Source organism: Bubalus bubalis, chromosome X, assembly GCF_019923935.1.
Source record: "Bubalus bubalis isolate 160015118507 breed Murrah chromosome X, NDDB_SH_1, whole genome shotgun sequence".
Classification (NCBI taxonomy): Eukaryota; Metazoa; Chordata; class Mammalia; order Artiodactyla; family Bovidae; genus Bubalus; species Bubalus bubalis.
In genome coordinates this window covers 112,109,344-112,128,216 of record NC_059181.1, presented here as the reverse complement: position 1 = coordinate 112,128,216, position 18,873 = coordinate 112,109,344, and positions in this window count along the sequence as shown.

Here is an 18,873-nt window from a genome sequence, read left to right as displayed (position 1 = left end):
AATGTGTTCTTTATATTTTTCCAGTATCATATTCCACCTTCCTTTGGGAAATATTTTTCCACTCATTGCAGTGTACAGGTGGGTTGATAATTGAAACCAAGCCAATCATAATACTCCATCCTCCTAGTCACCTTGATTGGCTCAGAGGTAAGTTGGAAGGGTTAAAACTGGAGATCAATTGTAGCCATAATTCATATAACAAGGAAGGATTCTTCTTGCATTAAAATCAAATGGAATCAAGCAAAAGTGGGTGATCAATGGCAGTCCAAGTCCCCAAGACTCATTTTTGATTCTGAGAACCAATATATCACCCTTATGCTTAAGCTGGTTTGGTTTGAGTTTTTGTCACCTTCAATTGGCAGAACCTGACCTTTACAATTTCAGTTCTTGGAGCATTTAACTATAAATTTCCCAGATTCTACTTATTTGTGTTTGCAGTTCATCCCTTGTACCCAGCTTTGAACTCCTTGAGAAATGTCACCATGGCTGATTTGTCCTGTGTCTTAGAAGATTCCCAGCTATTTCATACTAATTTCAGGTGAACAGAGAAGGGACTCAGTCATACATGTGTCTACATGTCAAGTCACTTTGGTCGTGTCCAACTCTCTGCAACCCCATGGACTGTAGTCCACCAGGCTCCTCTGTCCATGGATTCTCCAGGCAAGAATATGGGAGTGGGTTGCCATTGCCTTCTCCAGGGGATCTTTCTGACTCAGGGTTCAAACCTGTATCTCTTGCATCTCCTGCATTGGTAGGTGGGTTCTTTACCACTAGTGCCACCTGGGAAGCTCCATTTCATACTGTGTCTTATAAGCATTTGCATTTGGTAAAGAATTTAAATACACACACACACACACACACACACACACACATATATAAAGAGAGAGAGAGAGTCATATTAGCTATTCTTTGTTGAATGTGTGCTATGTAGTAGGTACATTCCAGAGTGCAGTGTATGTTGGTTAATCTTTATAACCCATTTCAGAGGTAGGAACTATTATTACCTATTTTACAGATGAGCAGTCTGAGTTTTAAAGAGGTTAAAACCTTATGCCCAAGTTCACCTAGTAAGTGGTGAATCTTAGATGTGACCCAGGACTCTTGCCTGTAAAATCAGTGTCTTCAGTGATTGCCTGTCAATACTGGCCATTTCTCCCCTAAAAGTTAGAATAGACATGACTAGCAAATACCCCCACAATGGGTAGAGCACTTTGTTTCCTTCAAGGAAAGTTCTGATTTTTATTACTTTTTGCATATTTACAATCAATTTGAATATTGGGCTCAAAGGTAAAATGAATATAGGCCTCAAAGGTCAAATTACTCTTTCTCTCAAATTAGATAGGATTTAGACAAGTCAACTTTGCATATCAAAAGGTCATGCTTTCTGGGAAGAGAGAAAGCATGTGTGCTAGAGATCTAGTGTGCTAGAGATCAGGGTTGGTTTGGCTACTAATATTTAGGCTTGTAGTAGATTTGTAGGAGTACAGTTTCATGTTGACAGCATACTATCATAGTTAAGTCTTGATTAAAAGGTATAGAAATGGTAACTACTTATGAGAAACATTGCTTATTCAAAGAGCCTCAGTTAAACATAGATGTACTGCTAAAGACAAACTTCACTATTTGTGTTTATTCAAGTTGCCTATATTGTGTGGTATTCAGTGAATTTAAGGTGTTTTTAATGCTATGACTAATTTAAAGTAAGAGAATGAACCAATGACATTCTCACTGATAATGCACATTAAGTCTTAAGCTTAACCCTGCATAGGCCTGTTATCACTTTTCAATGCCAGGGAGTTCACAGGCACTCCAGTGCTACTGGTTATGAGAGAGAACCTAAGAAAGCATGGATCACCCAGTGCAACCAAAAGAACTTGTCTTCTTATGACTCATTTATTTATTTTTTCAAACCATTACGACTGCCTAATATATGTCAGGTACCATGCTAGGTGCTGAGGTATCTAATGGTGAACCAGACAGACATCATTTCTATCTTCATGGAGCTTAGTTAAGTAGACAGACAATAAAGAAGTAAAGAAATAAAGAAGAGGACTTCCCCTGGTGGCGCAGCAGATTGGAATCCACCTGCCAATGCCGGAGACACGGGTTCCATCCCTGGCCCGGGAAGATTCCACATGCCATAGAACAACTAAAACTATGCACCGCAACTACTGAGCCCATGCTCTAGAGCCTAGGAGCCACAGCTACTGCGCTTGTGTGCTGCAACTGCTGAAGCCCGCACGTCCTGGAGCCCGCACACCACAACTGCTGAGCCCTTGCACCAGAACTACTGAAGCCCGCGTACCTAGAGCCTGTGCTCCACAGCAAGAGTAGCCACTGCAATGAGAGGCCTGCACACAGCAACTCAAGAAAGCCTGTACAAAGCAATGATGACTCAGCACAGCCAAAAATAAAATATAACTAACGAAATAAAATTTTTAAAAAAGAAAATATCAGGTGGTGATAAGTGTTATACTGAGAATAGAAGAGGATGATCTGATTGAAAATGACAGTTCTAATGTGAGAAAGTTGGTAAGAAAGGCTCCTCTGAAGGAGCAGAAACCTGAAATAACGAGAAGGAACCAGCATGAGAAGGCTTTGGAAAAGTATTCCAGGCAGAGGGGACAGCTGGTGCAAAGGTCCTGAGGTAGAAATAGACTTGGTGCTGTCAGGTATCGGAAAGATGATTGGTTAAGTATAATTTTTCAGTAGAATAGGATACATTGATCTAATGGCCCTGCCATTGTTAACTGGAAGAAAGCCTTCTGCTGCTACTGCTAAGTCGCTTCAGTCGTGTCCGACTCTATGCGACCCCATAGACGGCAGCCCACCAGGCTTTCCCGTCCCTGGGATTCTCCAGGCAAGAACACTGGAGTGGGTTGCCATTTCCTTCTCCAATGCATGAAAGTGAAAAGTGAAAGTGAAGTCGCTCAGTCGTGTCCGACTCTTAGCGACCCCATGGACTGCAGCCTTCCAGGCTCCTCCGTCCATGGGATTTTCCAGGCAAAAGTACTGGAGTGGGTTGCCATCGCCTTCTCCGAGGAAGAAAGCCTTACAATGATTCAAATTATCCTCTGAAACTTTGCAAATGTTAGCTGTGATGATTCTAGAGGCGGTGGAATTATTTTTGCTTCTCTGTATTTTCCATTTTCTTGCTTAATAATGGACATAGTTTTTTTCCAAACAAAATGAAAAAAATCCCATGGAAGGCATAGAAATGCAGTTGAGGACATTAGGAAAGGTAGATTTGGGGATGACAATACAACAGAATTCATTAGAAAAAGGTACTGGAAAACATAAATATCGTTTTGGTAGAAGTGAAGAAGATGGGTTCAAGAGAGGGGAGAGACCATTTGTCAGAAAAAAGGGAGTTAGAAATGAACAAATGGCAGTATCCCGTCACCTAAACCGGAGGGAAATCTCAGACTTTGATAAGAAAGAGGATGACAGTGTCCTGGACATATGTACTCAGGCACCAGTAACCCTGACTTTCTTGGTCTCTGGGTTCAGACAGGAGAGTCGGGCTCTGTTAGTTAGTAGTGGTGTTTTTAGACTGGGGCTGACTTCCCAGTTTGTCCTTTGGATAGATGTGCAGCACTTCCCTGAGGGCCCATTAGTGATGAAGCTCCAGGGAAACTCTGAGCTGAAACATTAGTCAGATAGGTAGGGTAGAAGAGCAGGTCTGGGACACCTTAGTGCTGTCCATTGTCTGCATGCCAGGGCAAGCTACCCTCCATCTTGGAGCCTCACATTTTCTCATCTCTAAAGCCAAGGGGTTGAATTAGAACCTCTTTAAGATTCTTTCTAGCTCTAAATTTGTATCTCTACTCTGAACCTCTTCCTGTGAAAATTCTTGTGGCTATATTTTGCCCCGAGAGGAGCATAGCATTGACTGATAAGCAAAATTTAGGTCAGTGAAGCATCCAAGCATGCACAGACCAGAGGCAGGAAAATAGATGATATGCTAATTTTTACTTTCCCTTTCCTTAGCCCGTTACAGAGAAATGTTAACAGTGGTGACATTTTTAGGGAGCTGGCCAGTATGCCATGAATTCTAGCTTATACCTGCATTGGGGAGCGTGAAAAGGCCCTTTCACCCCATAAGCCAGTGGGTGAAAGGGTCTTTCTGGAGTGTCCCTGTGTGTGCACATGCATGCTCAGTTGCTTCAGTCATGTCTGACTCTTTGAGCCCCCATGGACTGTAGCCCACCAGGCTCCACTGTCTGTGGGATGCTCCGGGCAAGAATACTGGAGTGGGTTGCCGTTTCCTTCTCCGGGAGATCTTCCCAACCCAGGGACTGAACCCACATCTCTTATGTCTCCTGCATTGGCAGGCAGGTTCTATACCACTAGCGCAGCCTGGGAAGCCTTGGGTGTCCCTGGTGGTGCTTTAGTCGCTAAGTCGCGTCTGACCCTTGTGACCACATGGACTGTAGTCTGCCAGGCTCCTCTGTCCATGGGATTCTCCAGGCAAGAATACTGGAGTGGGTTGCCATTTCCTTCTCCAGGGAATTTTCGCAACCCAGGAATCAAACATGGGTCTCCTGCATTGCAGACAGATTCTGTACTAACTGAGCTACAAAAGAGCTCAAGGAGCATCCCTACTCTCCCCTAAAATGACTAATATCACATCCTGTTCCACTTTGATGGAAGGATGGTTCAGAACAGGAATTATGGGTTACCTTAAGACAAGGAAGGGTGTCACTTAGTGGTAATGCAGAGCCTTGCCAATGTCATCACGCTTCTACTAAGGACTACTTGTGTATGCTTTCTGTTGTTTGGAAAGAGAAGCTGTAGGAGGAAGTAGCTTCACTGTGTGAAGACACAGCAATACAACATTGCAGGAACATTGCTATGGAGTTGCACAATTCATACCAATGCAGTATTTGGTTATGGTTATTGTATTAATATTAGTAACATTACAAAGAGAGCTTTGTTTTATTATTAAGATTATAAAGAGAACCATATTCCAGTAAGGCTTATTAATTGACTATGGTGGGTGAGGAACTGAAAATCTCTTCTCTTTTCCTTCTGTCAGCAGGTTGTTTTGAAATTAAACAAGAATACAAAATGGACTGATGTCACTCCATGCTGTGGGATACTAAGTTATTGGCAATAGCAGTGAGCACTGCTTCAGGTATAAAGTATATTAGAAAAAAATTAACAAATGGAAGACATTACTTGCTGATTCTCTGTACCTTGATTTCCTCATTTTAAAAATGGAAATAAATTTTGTAAATTGTGAAACCTTTAAACATATGTATTAATAATTAGGGCTTCCCAGGTGGCTCTAGTGGTAAACAGCCTGCCTGCCAATGCAGGAGACCTAACAGACATGGGTTCAATCCCTGGGTGAGGAAGATCCCCTGGAGGAGGGCATGACAACCCACTCCAATATTCTTGCCTGGAGAATCCCATGGACAGAGGAGCCTGGCAGGCTACAGTCCACAGGGTCACAAAGAGTTGGACACGACTGAAGCAACTTAGCATGCATGCATGCACATTAACAATTAATTTAATATTAATAATTATGACATAGAAACTTAGTGGAGTGAAATGGTTTAGGGGATTGCTCAATTAATGAATCCCCTCCTGGGAGCTAATTTATTCAGTATGAGATTCTCATTCATTATTTGATTAATGCCAACTATACCATACTTGGGACTTCCCAGGTAGTGCTACTGGTAAAGAATCTACCTGCCAACGCACGAGACGAGGGTTTGATCCCTGGGTGGGAAAGATGCCCTGGAGGAGGGCATGGCAACCCACTCCAGTATTCTTGCCTGGAGAACCCATGGACGAAGGAGCATGATGGGCTACAATCCATAGGGTGGCAGAGTCAGACGTGACTGAAGTGACTTAGCACAGCACAGCACACATACCATACATATCTATTATGTTCAGGATATTTGGATATAAACAAGCACATGTACATGTTTATACATAAGAACAGGCTGTATCAGTCCACAGGAAACTCAAAGCTCACAGATGAATTTTGGCCACTTGGATTGAATTTCTCTTGAGCACTGCTAAGTGTTTGGGAAATTGCTGGTGTTAATCAACCTAAGAGGAAAATAAAGGATTTCTCCAATTTATTGTCATTAAAATGAACTTTCCATTGTATATAAATGTTCGCATAAATTGATGTCATGTGGAAGCTAGAGAGTAGCATTTAGACTGTTGTCATTTTCTATCATACAGTGAAATTGCTCAATTTGGGAAGGGAGTAAAGAGTTGAAATGTATAAATGGCAACATGAAGTCTCTTCGTATATGAGTGGTGCTTGGTGACCATTTGAGGATGAACCAAGGATGGAGGCAAAAGATCCCCACAGCAGTTTGTCCTTGTCTCGTCTGAATTAATGGTTACAATGTGAGTCACAGGGAAGTAAGACTGTCCCCAAATGAGGTAACTGAGGGGCCTCCCAGGGAAGGGGAATGCAGAAGGTATTACAACAAGATATTCTTAATATTTTCATAAAATTCATGAGAACAATTGGACAGTCCATTAAAAGTTGGCATGCTACCAGCCGCATCTAGACATCCAGAGAGCCTGCTGCCATCAGTCAGCAAGGACATTCTGTCCTAGACACCATAAGCCAAGACCATGTAGGAATGGTAGTGTTAGAGGCTGAGACTGCATGATCCAGATGATGGCACACGTTTTCTGCCCAATGCTTGTCTTGAGAGATTCTGTGCACCATATCCCAGGTGTTCTCAGCGCCATAGCTGTGACACTTAGAGTCATTCTCCTCATTTTCTTGAAGAGGATTACTGGCAAACTGACTCACCCGAAGATGCACAACACATCTCCTGTTTCTTCATCTAATGATTTGCCTACCATAAGAAATGGTTCACCTTGACTCTTGTGTGTATTCTTAAAATATACCGCAAGAGTTATTTCACTATATGTTAATATATATGAGGAAAATCAATATGCAAGGAAAATAATTGCAACCACTGTGGTCATATAATAGCACTTTTCTGAGGCTACTGTGTGTGCTGGTCATAACCAAAAGGAGAGCAGCTTGACGAGCGAGACCAATTGTTGCGGCTCCTTATGCGCCAGTACTCTTCTACCAAATGCATTCTTTTCTGTTCCTATCACACCACCTGAGAGCTTCTGAAGTATAACTGTAGCAAAAGAGAAGTGCCAAGGTCTCTTACTAGTCACTTCTGATCTGGGTCGTATCAGTGGTCACATAATAATCGCCTACATGTTCAGCACACTCCCACTGGGAAAGAATGATAAGCACTGTTGGAAGGATATTATGTTTCTCAAACACATTCCTTCTACCCCAACAGTTGTGATGGTCTGGCAGGGCTGAAGGCAAGGACCCAGGATGATTTCTTCTTGGCAAAGAAGCTGTTACTACTTTCCTGGGTGCACTTTTCTGTTCCCAAATGGTGTCCCTCTTGGGCCTCCCGTGATTGCCCCCCTCGCCTTCCCTCACCACCAGTACCCCCATTAGCCTTGAAAGGTGTCTGTTGTATTACAGAATTCCATAGTGATACAGCGGTCTGGATCTAGATCCCAGACAGCTGCTTTGATTCAGGAAACACTTGTCAGAACACAGACTCGGCTTATAGCCATATGGGATGAATTACAGGAATGAGCCTTCTGTTCATGTGCCAAGTTTATAGTCCATAGGTGCAGAGCACCTTCAAGAATGTGTTGACTGTTTGGAGATATATATTAGTTATATGTGGTAATTCATGGAGGCTTCTTTCCTTCCTCAAACACCTCATTTGTCAAAGTTTGGTGGGAGATGAGCTGTTTCACATATGTGAATTATTCAGGTGGCTGGATGCTACCTTTTAATTACCAAAGCTTGGTTTATTTTAGCTGGTCTTTTGGATAGATTGCTTAAATGAACTGGATGGTCCTCTGCCTTCTACACTGAACAGAATAAACCATATTAGTCTTTTCTTTAAAGCGTAAGGGTGAAAATGAGCATCAGTGATTTCATTGTGTCCTGACCCAGTGCTGTCCTCAGAAATTAGTAAGGTGTATGGGACAGCTCATCCCTTTACTCATTAACCCCAGCCTGTCACGCTGTACGAATCCTGGTCCCTGCTTTGGGAAGTTCTCTATCTTGTTTTCATTACTCGGACCTACCAGTTGCAATCATCTCTTCCTTCCTTCATCTTCTCTTTCCCTGCAGAGTCCCTCTGCACTCCCCATCTCCCTAGCTCCACAGACCCCTTTCTTAGTTTCCTACAGCTGGTATTCTGTGCACTGGGAAACTATGACTGAGCACGTTAGAGCTGTGTGTACCAGCAGAGGGAATGAACAGATTGCATAAGGTCACAGAGAGCACGGAGAGGAGGGAAGCGTGGGAACAGAGCGTCTGAATGTTGACCATGTTTGAGTCCTCAGGGGTTCTTTTTGTTTCTCTCCCAGTTCTAGGCTGTGTCCTAGATTGGTGTTGTTCACATTCTTTTTTATCACAGGGGCCTAGAAAGAGAAGCCAGAGGTGGCTGAGAGGTGTCTGTAGGTGTAGGTGTAGGTGTAGGTGTAGAGGCATGATTGCAGTGTTAGGGTCATGGGTTGTGTCACAGGGGGATCAGTGATTGCACTCTGCCTCCATTCTAACCAACCAGAGTAGTATCCCTGTACATCATCTCATGCACCGAAGTTAAGATTTCATTAACAGACACACAAGATGACCAAAAAAAAAAAAAAATCAAAGTAACATCTACAAAAATAAAACAACTTTTGTTCCTTAAAAAAAAGACAAATCTGGATAAGTTATGTGATAGTATAATTAGCTAAGTGTTAGTTATCCCCTCCTAGAACATGCTTTATAACCTGGTGTTATCATGAGCTGGGAAGGCATTTAACATTCTCTAGGCATTTGGAAATCATCTAGTCCAAAGAGTTTAACTCACTATCAGGGATAAGAAGCATAACATTTTAATTTTATTAATTTTATAACATAAGTATAATTTTACATAAATTGTGCATTTCTTTTTCCTGTCTGAGTTGAACTAGATAGAGAGTGTGTGCTTTAAAACTGTGAAATCCAATAGAAATATAATGTGAATTACATATGAAATTTAAAATGTTGTAGTAGCTACATTAAAAAGTAAAAATAAATAGGCAAGAATAATTTAATAATTTTATTTAACCCAGCATATCCAAAATATTTTCATTTTAACCTATTATCAGCATAAAAATTATATTGCTTTGGCTTTTAAATTTAAATTGCTTAAAATGATGTAAAATTTAAATGTCAATTTCTCATTCACCCTAGCTACCTCTCAAGTGGTCTGCACTTGTGTCTAGTAGCTACTATATTAAACAGTATGAATTTTACAACATTTTTGATACATTGAAAATGTTCAACAAAGATTGGCTGGCCGTTTCATGAGAAGAGCTTAAAGGAAAATCTCATTAATTTAGCTCCACTAGTTTGGAATTTATGATAATTTTATCAGAGTTCAACTGAAGTTTACAATCTGATCTCTCTGCAGAGAAAGGTTTTACTTGGCACATTTACTGTATAAATCAGATCACAGGAGGCAGGTTTAATCCACTTAAGAGTATTAAGTGTTTTCTGGGACTTTAGCGAAACATTTATGAATGCAAAAATATTCTGCTATGCACAACAGAGTGTCCTATATTCACTAAAGGGCATCTAACGGGTATCCTCTCCTTTTGGACACTTTGTTAGCAGTTAGTTATTATTACACGACTTTTGAAAGGTTTATATAAGTCACATTTCCTCTAGAATTGTCTAAAAATTTGATTTGTTAGTATATCAGGTATTATATAAATCAAATAAATGAATAAAATATTTACAGATATAGTCTATGTCAAACTTGAATATAAAAATAACATGGAACTTCCTTTCAAGGTGGCTAGTATCTTTCTAACACAGTGGTGAAAATTAAGTGAGATAAGGTACTTCATAAATTTAAAAATGCTTTATGCATGTTACGCATTCATTCATTATTTGTTTATTGGCTTCTTTAAGGCAAGCTTTGTGCTAGATGGTAGGGGTACAGTTGTGAACCAGATAGGCAGATGTGATCCAAGCCCTTTAGGAACTTAGAACCTGGTGGGGAGAGACAGGCAGATAAATAGGCGATTAAAGTAGGGAACAGTAAGGGATATGTTAAGGGAAGCACCTGTTGCTAAGAAAACCTTAGGACAGTCACAGAACCCAGAGTAGTTGAAGGGGATGGTCAGGGAAGTCTTCGGAAGAAGTGGCATCTAGGCTGAAACCTACACATTTGATTTGGAGTTAGCCAGCTGAAGGAGTGGACTGTGTGGGTAAAATGCTCCAGAAGGAGGAATCAAAATGTGCAAATGAAGCAACTGACAAAGAATTAATCTCAAAAATATACAAGCAGCTCATGCAGCTCAATACCAGAAAAATAAATGACCCAATCAAAAAATGGGCCAAAGAACTAAACAGACATTTCTCCAAAGAAGACATACAGATGGCTAACAAACACATGAAAAGATGTTCAGCATCACTCATTATCAGAGAAATGCAAATCAAAACCACAATGAGGTACCATCTCACACCGGTCAGAATGGCTGCTATCAAAAAGTCTACAAGCAATAAATGCTGGAGAGGGTGTGGAGAAAAGGGAACCCTCTTACACTGTTGGTGGGAATGCAATCTAGTACAGCCACTATAGAGAACAGTGTGGAGATTCCTTAAAATCTGGAACTAGAACTGCCATATGACCCAGCAATCCCACTGCTGGGCATACACACTGAGGAAACCAGAATTGAAAGAGACACGTGTACCCCAGTGTTCATCGCAGCACTGTTTATAATAGCCAGGACATGGAAGCAACCTAGATGTCCATCAGCAGACGAATGGATAAGACAGTTGTGGTCCATATACACAATGGAATATCACTCAGCTATTAAAAAGAAAGCATTTGAATCAGTTCTAAGGAGGTGGATGAAACTGGAACCTATTATGCAGAGTGAAGTAAGTCAGAAGGAAAAACACCAATATAGTATATTAACACATATATGTGGAATTTAGAAAGATAGTAATGATGACCCTATATGTGAGACAGCAAAAGAGACACAGATGTAAAGAACAGTCTTTTGGACTCTGTGCGAGAAGGCAAGGGTGGGATGATTTGAGAGAATAGCATTGAAACATGTATATATTATCATATGTGAAATAGATTGCCAGTCCAGGTTCAATGCATGAGACAGGGTGCTCAAGGCTGGTGCACTGGGATGACCCTGAGGGATGGAGTGGGGAGAGAGGTGGGAGGAAGGGTCTGGATGGGGAACACATGTACACCCATGGCGGATTCATGTCAATGTATGGCAAAAACCACCACAATATTGTAAAGTAATTAGCCTCCAATTAAAATAAATTAATTAATTAAAAAATGTGCAAAACCCAAAGGGTGAAAGGAGGGAGCATGAAGCAGTCTTGGAACTGAAAGTAGTTCTGTGTGGCTTCAGTGGGGAGTCCAAGTGAAAGTGGGAGCACGTGAAGGTAGAGAGACCAGGAGGGACCAGATCACAGAGGACCTACACAAGATGGACTTTATTTTATCCCAAGGACTATGAGTGACTGTTGATAATGTTATGGAATGAGCAGTTAGGCTACTGTGTGAAGAAAGGGCTGTGGGAGGCTGAGAATGGGAGCCATGAGCTCAGTGTGGCCTTGGCTGGAGACCCAGGGGGCCTAAACCAAGGGAATTGGGGGAGGGAAGGCAGAATTTGATAGATATTAAGGAAGTCAAAACAGTAAAACTTAGTGATTGATGGGGTGTCAGGGGAGAGGGGCAAGGAAGAGTGACATGGGAACTTGGGTAAATGGAGGTACCTGTTGTTCACTAAAGCTGCAGGTGGAGCAGACTGTGTGTGTTTATATGTGATTGTGTGGGTATGTGGCAGGGTGTGTGTGATCCCGGATGGGTTGTGGCCATGCCACAGCTGATGTCCTGTGGCAGTCTAAGTAGGGAGGTCCTGCAGTCAGTTGGATTTGTGTCTAACCACAGTCTGCTGAGACAGACTGGCCTTTGAAATTTACATGCAAATGATTCAACACGCCCCACCCCCTCCACATGTAGTGGGCGTTCTGCTCCTTCCTGAAGTCTCTACAGAGTCTAGAGGGGGTGATTAATGTTGTTCCTCATTGCCTCTAGACCTCAATTCTGGTCTCTGCTGAATTAGTTCAGTTGACGGGTCATCTATCCTCCTGTCCTGGTTCTGTGCCACACTTTCCCAGCTGTTGAACTAAGCTACTTTTCTTAATTGTCACAATTCCCCAACCAAAAGCCCAGTCACACAAGGCCACTGGGTATGCAGCAGGTTGGACTCACGATTTGCGGAGGTGCCAGGGGTTTGGATGGCAGCAGTGGTGTACAGTTTAAAAATGAATAACCATCATCCTTGTTCTTCAGAAGCCCTTGGCCAGCCTGCCAACCTGAGCTGCAACCTTCTCCCAAGTTACTTTGCCTTCTCTACTTTCCCTGTCTCAGTGCCTCCTAGCAACAGAAGCAAACTAACCAAACCCAAACAAAACAAGCCTCCCATTATATTATGCAAAATTTCTTTATAGTTCCTTTCTTCAGGACATCTTTACATATTCAACGATTCATAATGTGCTCTTTCCACAGTGGTATGTATCTTCTAGGTTCTCCCCAGCCCTCCTCATCCCCCTCCCCACCCACCACATCTTTGTGTGGAGGAGGAGGAATATGACTGTTTTCACCACTGATTTGAATGATATCCCCCAGAAGGAACATCACCATAGTTAGTTTTGATTTTAAATATCCATTTGTTTCCCTTCATAATATGAGTCTGGCTCTTGAAAGTAGGCTGAAGGTAGAGGTTTAGCAGTTAACAATAGACAGCTTCTGCTTGAAGCAGGGAGAGTGCATGTGATCACCCGAAGATGACATGTAAATTGAGAAGAGAACGTGGCCTTGGATGGAAACCCAATATCCATCAATGTTTAAGCCCTACATTTTAAGGGAGTTACAGAAGAAAGGGGCCCTGAAAAGGGATTGAGGAGGGTAAGAGGCAGGAGGAAAAGCAGCAGTCTGTTGTCATGAAAACCAAGTTAAGAGGGTACTAATTCTTATTAGAAAGGAGGTGAAATCTGGGTTGTGTGTCTTTGTCACCCCACTGCCTGTGAGTGTGCCTGCAGTATATTGAATGCTCACTGAATGCTGGTTGAACTGGAATGGGCAGCCTTGCTAAGCTGTACTTGTACTCTCTCATGGTCAGCACAACAGCTATTCCAATCCTTTCCATATGTTTCAAGTCTTCAGTGTACTCCTCCCTTCCTCACCCTCTTTACATAACTTAGCTTGAGGTCTTCCAAGAAGTGTCCCCTCAAATTCTTTTTCCTCCTGCTCACAGCTTACAACACATGTCTCCCCAAGCACCCTCTGTACCTCAACACTGCATTGTCCCTCTCTTCTTTCCCTTGTGTTCTGGAGATTAAGATGGCCCTTCACTTTTGGCAATGCTCACTACACTGTCTACCAGCTCTGTCCCTTTAAGGGAGCTCTGATCTGTGATTATGAGATGCTCTAATGGTCAACAAGCCTAGATTAAGCATCACTACGAACAAAGCTAGTGGAGGTGATGGAATTCCAGTTGAGCTATTCCAAATCCTGAAAGATGATGCTGTGAAAGTGCTGCACTCAATATGCCAGCAAATTTGGAAAACTCAGCAGTGGCCACAGGACTGGAAAAGGTCAGTTTTCACTCCAATCCCAAAGAAAGGCAATGCCGAAGAATGCTCAAACTACCGCAAAATTGCACTCATCTCACATGCTAGTAAAGTAATGCTCAAAATTCTCCAAGCCAGGCTTCATCAATATGTGAACCGTGAACTTCCTGATGTTCAAGCTGGTTTTAGAAAAGGCAGAGGATAGATTCAATGCAATCCCTATCAAGCTACCAACAGCATTCTTCACAGAGCTAGAACAAATAATTTCACAATTTGTATGGAAATACAAAAAACCTCGAATAGCCAAAGCGATCTTGAGAAAGAAGAATGGAACTGGAGGAATCAACCTACCTGACTTCAGGCTCTACTACAAAGCCACAGTTATCAAGACAGCATGGTACTGGCACAAAGACAGAAATATAGATCAATGGAACAAAATAGAAAGCCCAGAGATAAATCCACACACCTATGGACACCTTATCTTTGACAAAGGAGGCAAGAATATACAATGGAGAAAAGACAATCTCTTTAACAAGTGGTACTGGGAAATCTGGTCAACCACTTGTAAAAGAATGAAACTAGAACACTTTCTAACACCATACACAAAAATAAACTCAAAATGGATTAAAGATCTAAACGTAAGACCAGAAACTATAAAACTCCTAGAGGAGAACATAGGCAAAACACTCTCTGACATACATCACAGCAGGATCCTCTATGACCCACCTCCCAGAATATTGGAAATAAAAGCAAAAATAAAAAAATGGGACCTAATTAACCTTAAAAGCTTCTGCACATCAAAGGAAACTATTAGCAAGGTGAAAAGACAGCCTTCAGAATGGGAGAAGATAATAGCAAATGAAGCAACTGACAAACAACTAATCTCGAGAATATACAAGCAACTCCTACAGCTCAACTCCAGAAAAATAAATGACCCAATCAAAAAATGGGCCAAAGAACTAAATAGACATTTCTCCAAAGAAGACATACAGATGGCTAACAAACACATGAAAAGATGCTCAACATCACTCATTATCAGAGAAATGCAAATCAAAACCACTATGAGGTACCATTTCACACCAGTCAGAATGGCTGCGATCCAAAAGTCTACAAGTAATAAATGCTGGAGAGGGTGTGGAGAAAAGGGAACCCTCTTCCACTGTTGGTGGGAATACAAACTAGTACAGCCACTATGGAGAACAGTGTGGAGATTCCTTAAAAAACTGGAAATAGACCTGCCTTATGATCCAGCAATCCCACTGCTGGGCATACACACTGAGGAAACCAGAAGGGAAAGAGACACGTGTACCCCAATGTTCATTGCAGCACTGTTTATAATAGCCAGGACATGGAAGCAACCTAGATGTCCATCAGCAGATGAATGGATAAGAAAGCTGTGGTACATATACACAATGGAGTATTATTCAGCCATTAAAAAGAATACATTTGAATCAGTTCTAATGAGGTGGATGAAACTGGAGCCTATTATACAGAGTGAAGTAAGCCAGAAAGAAAAACACCAATACAGTATACTAACACATATATATGGAATTTAGAAAGATGGTAACAATAACCCTGTGTACGAGACAGCAAAAGAGACACTGATGTATAGAACAGTCTTATGGACTCTGTGAGAGAGGGAGAGGGTGGGAAGATTTGGGAGAATGGCATTGAAACTTGCAAAATATCATGTATGAAACGAGTTGCCAGTCCAGGTTCGATGCACGATACTGGATGCTTGGGGCTGGTGCACTGGGACGACCCAGAGGGATGGAATGGGGAGGGAGGAGGGAGGAGGGTTCAGGATGGGGAACACATGTATACCTGTGGCGGATTCATTTTGACATTTGGCAAAACTAATACAGTTATGTAAAGTTTAAAAATAAAATTAAAAAAAAAAAAAAAAGGCAGAGGAACCAGAGATCAAATTGCCAACATCTGCTGGATCATGGAAAAAGCAAGAGAGTTCCAGAAAAACATCTATTTCTGCTTTATTGACTATGCCAAAGCCTTTGACTGTGTGGATCACAATAAACTGTGGAAAATTCTGAAAGAGATGGGAATACCAGACCACCTGATCTGCCTCTTGAGAAATTTGTATGCAGGTCAGGAAGCAACAGTTAGAACTGGACATGGAACAACAGACTGGTTCCAAATAGGAAAAGGAATACATCAAGGCTGTATATTGTCACCTTGTTTATTTAACTTATATGAAGAGTACATCATGAGAAACACTGGACTGGAAGAAACACAAGCTGGAATCAAGATTGCTGGGAGAAATATCAATAACCTCAGATATGCAGATGACACCACCCTTATGGCAGAAAGTGAAGAGGAACTGAAAAGCCTCTTGATGAAAGTGAAAGTGGAGAGTGAAAAAGTTGGCTGAAAGCTCAACATTCAGAAAATGAAGATCATGGCATCCGGTCCCACCACTTCATGGGAAATAGATGGGGAAACAGTGGAAACAGTGTCAGACTTTATTTTTCTGGGCTCCAACATCACTACAGATGGTGACTGCAGCCATGAAATTAAAAGACGCTTACTCCTTGGAAGGAAAGTTATGACTAACCTAGATAGCATATTCAAAAGCAGAGACATTACTTTGCCAACAAAGGTTCGTCTAGTCAAGGCTATGGTTTTTCCTGTGGTCAAGAGTTGAACTGCGAAGAAGGCTAAGCACCGAAGAATTGATGCTTTTGACCTGTGGTGTTGGAGAAGACTCTTGAGAGTCCCTTGGACTGCAAGGAGATCCAACCAGTCCATTCTGAAGGAGATCAGCCCTGGGATTTCTTTGGAAGGAATGATGCTAAAGCTGAAACTCCAGTACTTTGGCCACCTCATGCGAAGTGTTGACTCATTGGAAAAGACTGATGCTGGGAGGGATTGGGGGCAGGAGGAGAAGGGGATGACAGAGGATGAGATGGCTGGATGGCATCACTGACTTGATGGATGTGAGTCTCAGTGAACTCTGGGAGTTGGTGAGGGACAGGGAGGCCTGGCGTGCTGCAGTTCAGGGGGTTGCAAAGAGTCGGACACGACTGAGCGACTGATCTGATCTGATGACTGTAATTGTCATTAAATACGATTTGATAAACAGTAACTTTCAAAAATTGCCTCCAAGATAGTGATGCTGGTTATGGAGGAGAAAAATGAAAACGGCTCATGGTGATGAAGAAAATGGGAACTTTTGGTTCATTTATCCTCTTTACTTCCTTTCAACTTGAAACTTCTGGAGAGAGAACTATACTTATAGTTTGAATTCTTCATAACTCACTTACACTTAACCCCTTATAATCTGACTTCCTCTGTTGTCAGAACGGCTCTTCTAAGGATTTGGCTTGTCAAGTTAGTGGATTTTTTCTCAGATCTGATTCATTTCTTTTCTTCCTTCGATTCACTGATACTCCATTTGGAAGCTTCTCATCTCTTCTCTCCCATTTCTTACAGAACCTTATCATTCTCTAATGTTCTTTCTAACTATAGACTGCCTTTTGAGCTTCAGACTTGTACTTTGAACTGTCTGCTGAACGTCTAGTACTCTGAACAGAAATTTTAAAATATTTATCTAAAAATAAATTCATACTTGATTGGATCCTGGTTTAAAGAACCAGCTATACAAGACTTTTGTAAAATTGGGTAAATTTGGATGTGGATTAAATATGATATTAGGGGATTATTATTAATTTTTAATGTTATTAAAATTACATTTCTAGGATTGTGAATTCATAAGAAAACAACCTTACTCTCAGAAGAGCTATACTGGTGTATTGAGGGGGAAAGCATCATAATATCTGTGACTTACTTTTAAATAGTTTAGAAAAAGTTCACACACATGCACTCAAAATATGCATAGAGACAAAAAAGCAAATATGACAAAATGATAATAGTTGTTGAATCCAGATGGTTGCTATACAGAGGTGCTCACTGTACCAGTATGAATTTTTTTTGTATATTTGAAAAATTTAATAATAAACAATTGGGCAGAAAAGTACATAATCTCCTTATTAGTCCCAAACCAGCTCCTCCTGCTGCTTTCCCTGTATCTGAGATACAGGTGCCACGGTCTGCAACATCATGGACACCTGAAAACTGCTTGTCCAGCACACCTGTGCTGGGACCCCTCTCTCTCAGTCCTCCACATGGCTGCACAATGACGTGCTCTGTCACGTGGTCCAAAACACCGGACCAAATCTTCACCAAAGAATCCATTCTCTTGGATTTAGAAGTTAGACAGCCACCTATTGGTTGAAGCTATAAGATGTAAAATGTAGGAACATTTGTTGCCAGGTTTTTTTTGTCTTATGAAAAAGAGTTATAGGGAGAGAAGACTGAATCAGTTGAGCAAAGAAGGCCAGAGACAGCGAATGGAGGGAAGGTTCTGCAGCCCTCTTTTCTTATGAGCCATAATATTTTTAATTGAGAAAAGTCAATGAGTATTCAGGTATCTAGTAAATTCAGATGGGATTCTGCCTAAAGGAAGATAATCTCAATACCAATTTTTTCATATTTAATTGTGTAAATATTTTATTTTTTTGTTAAAATTGAATTAAATTATTTCTGTTCTTTGTCAAAAATGATTATATTGCTTTTTAATCTAATAAAAGTAATATAGTAAAAACAAGACTAGCTTAATTTCAATAAGTATTTTAGTCATGTAAAATATTTCAATCAGTTTTAGCCATAGTCTATAAAAAAATCTCACTAAATTTAATAAACAAAGTTGAAAATATTAAGAGAGTAAATAATTATGTATTTTAATACTACATTTCAAATTTTAATTGTATTAACTCTCTGCACAAAGGAAATCAATACTCTTATACTTTCTTCCACTTTCCTCTTCCATTATGTATTGGTCTCCTGGATTTCATCTTCAAATTCTCCATTCATTCCCTTTCTTCCTCTCTCTTTCATCTCTTTTTCTTTCACTCATTATTATAGGTTCTATATCCTTTACACAGTCTTTGAAATATTTTAGGAAAGCAGTCTGTAATCTGAAATTTGCACAGGTACTGACCTTTTTTTCTTGGAGATGCTTTCTTCAACAAATACTTTATGAGACAAAACGTATCAAATATGTTGTCTGAATTTATGATTTTAACAAATCTTTGCCAATTTTAAATGGTGCAAAATCATAGGCCTTCTCAATTTCATTCCATTATGGTACAGAATGTATATTTGTCCAATTATAAAAGGAA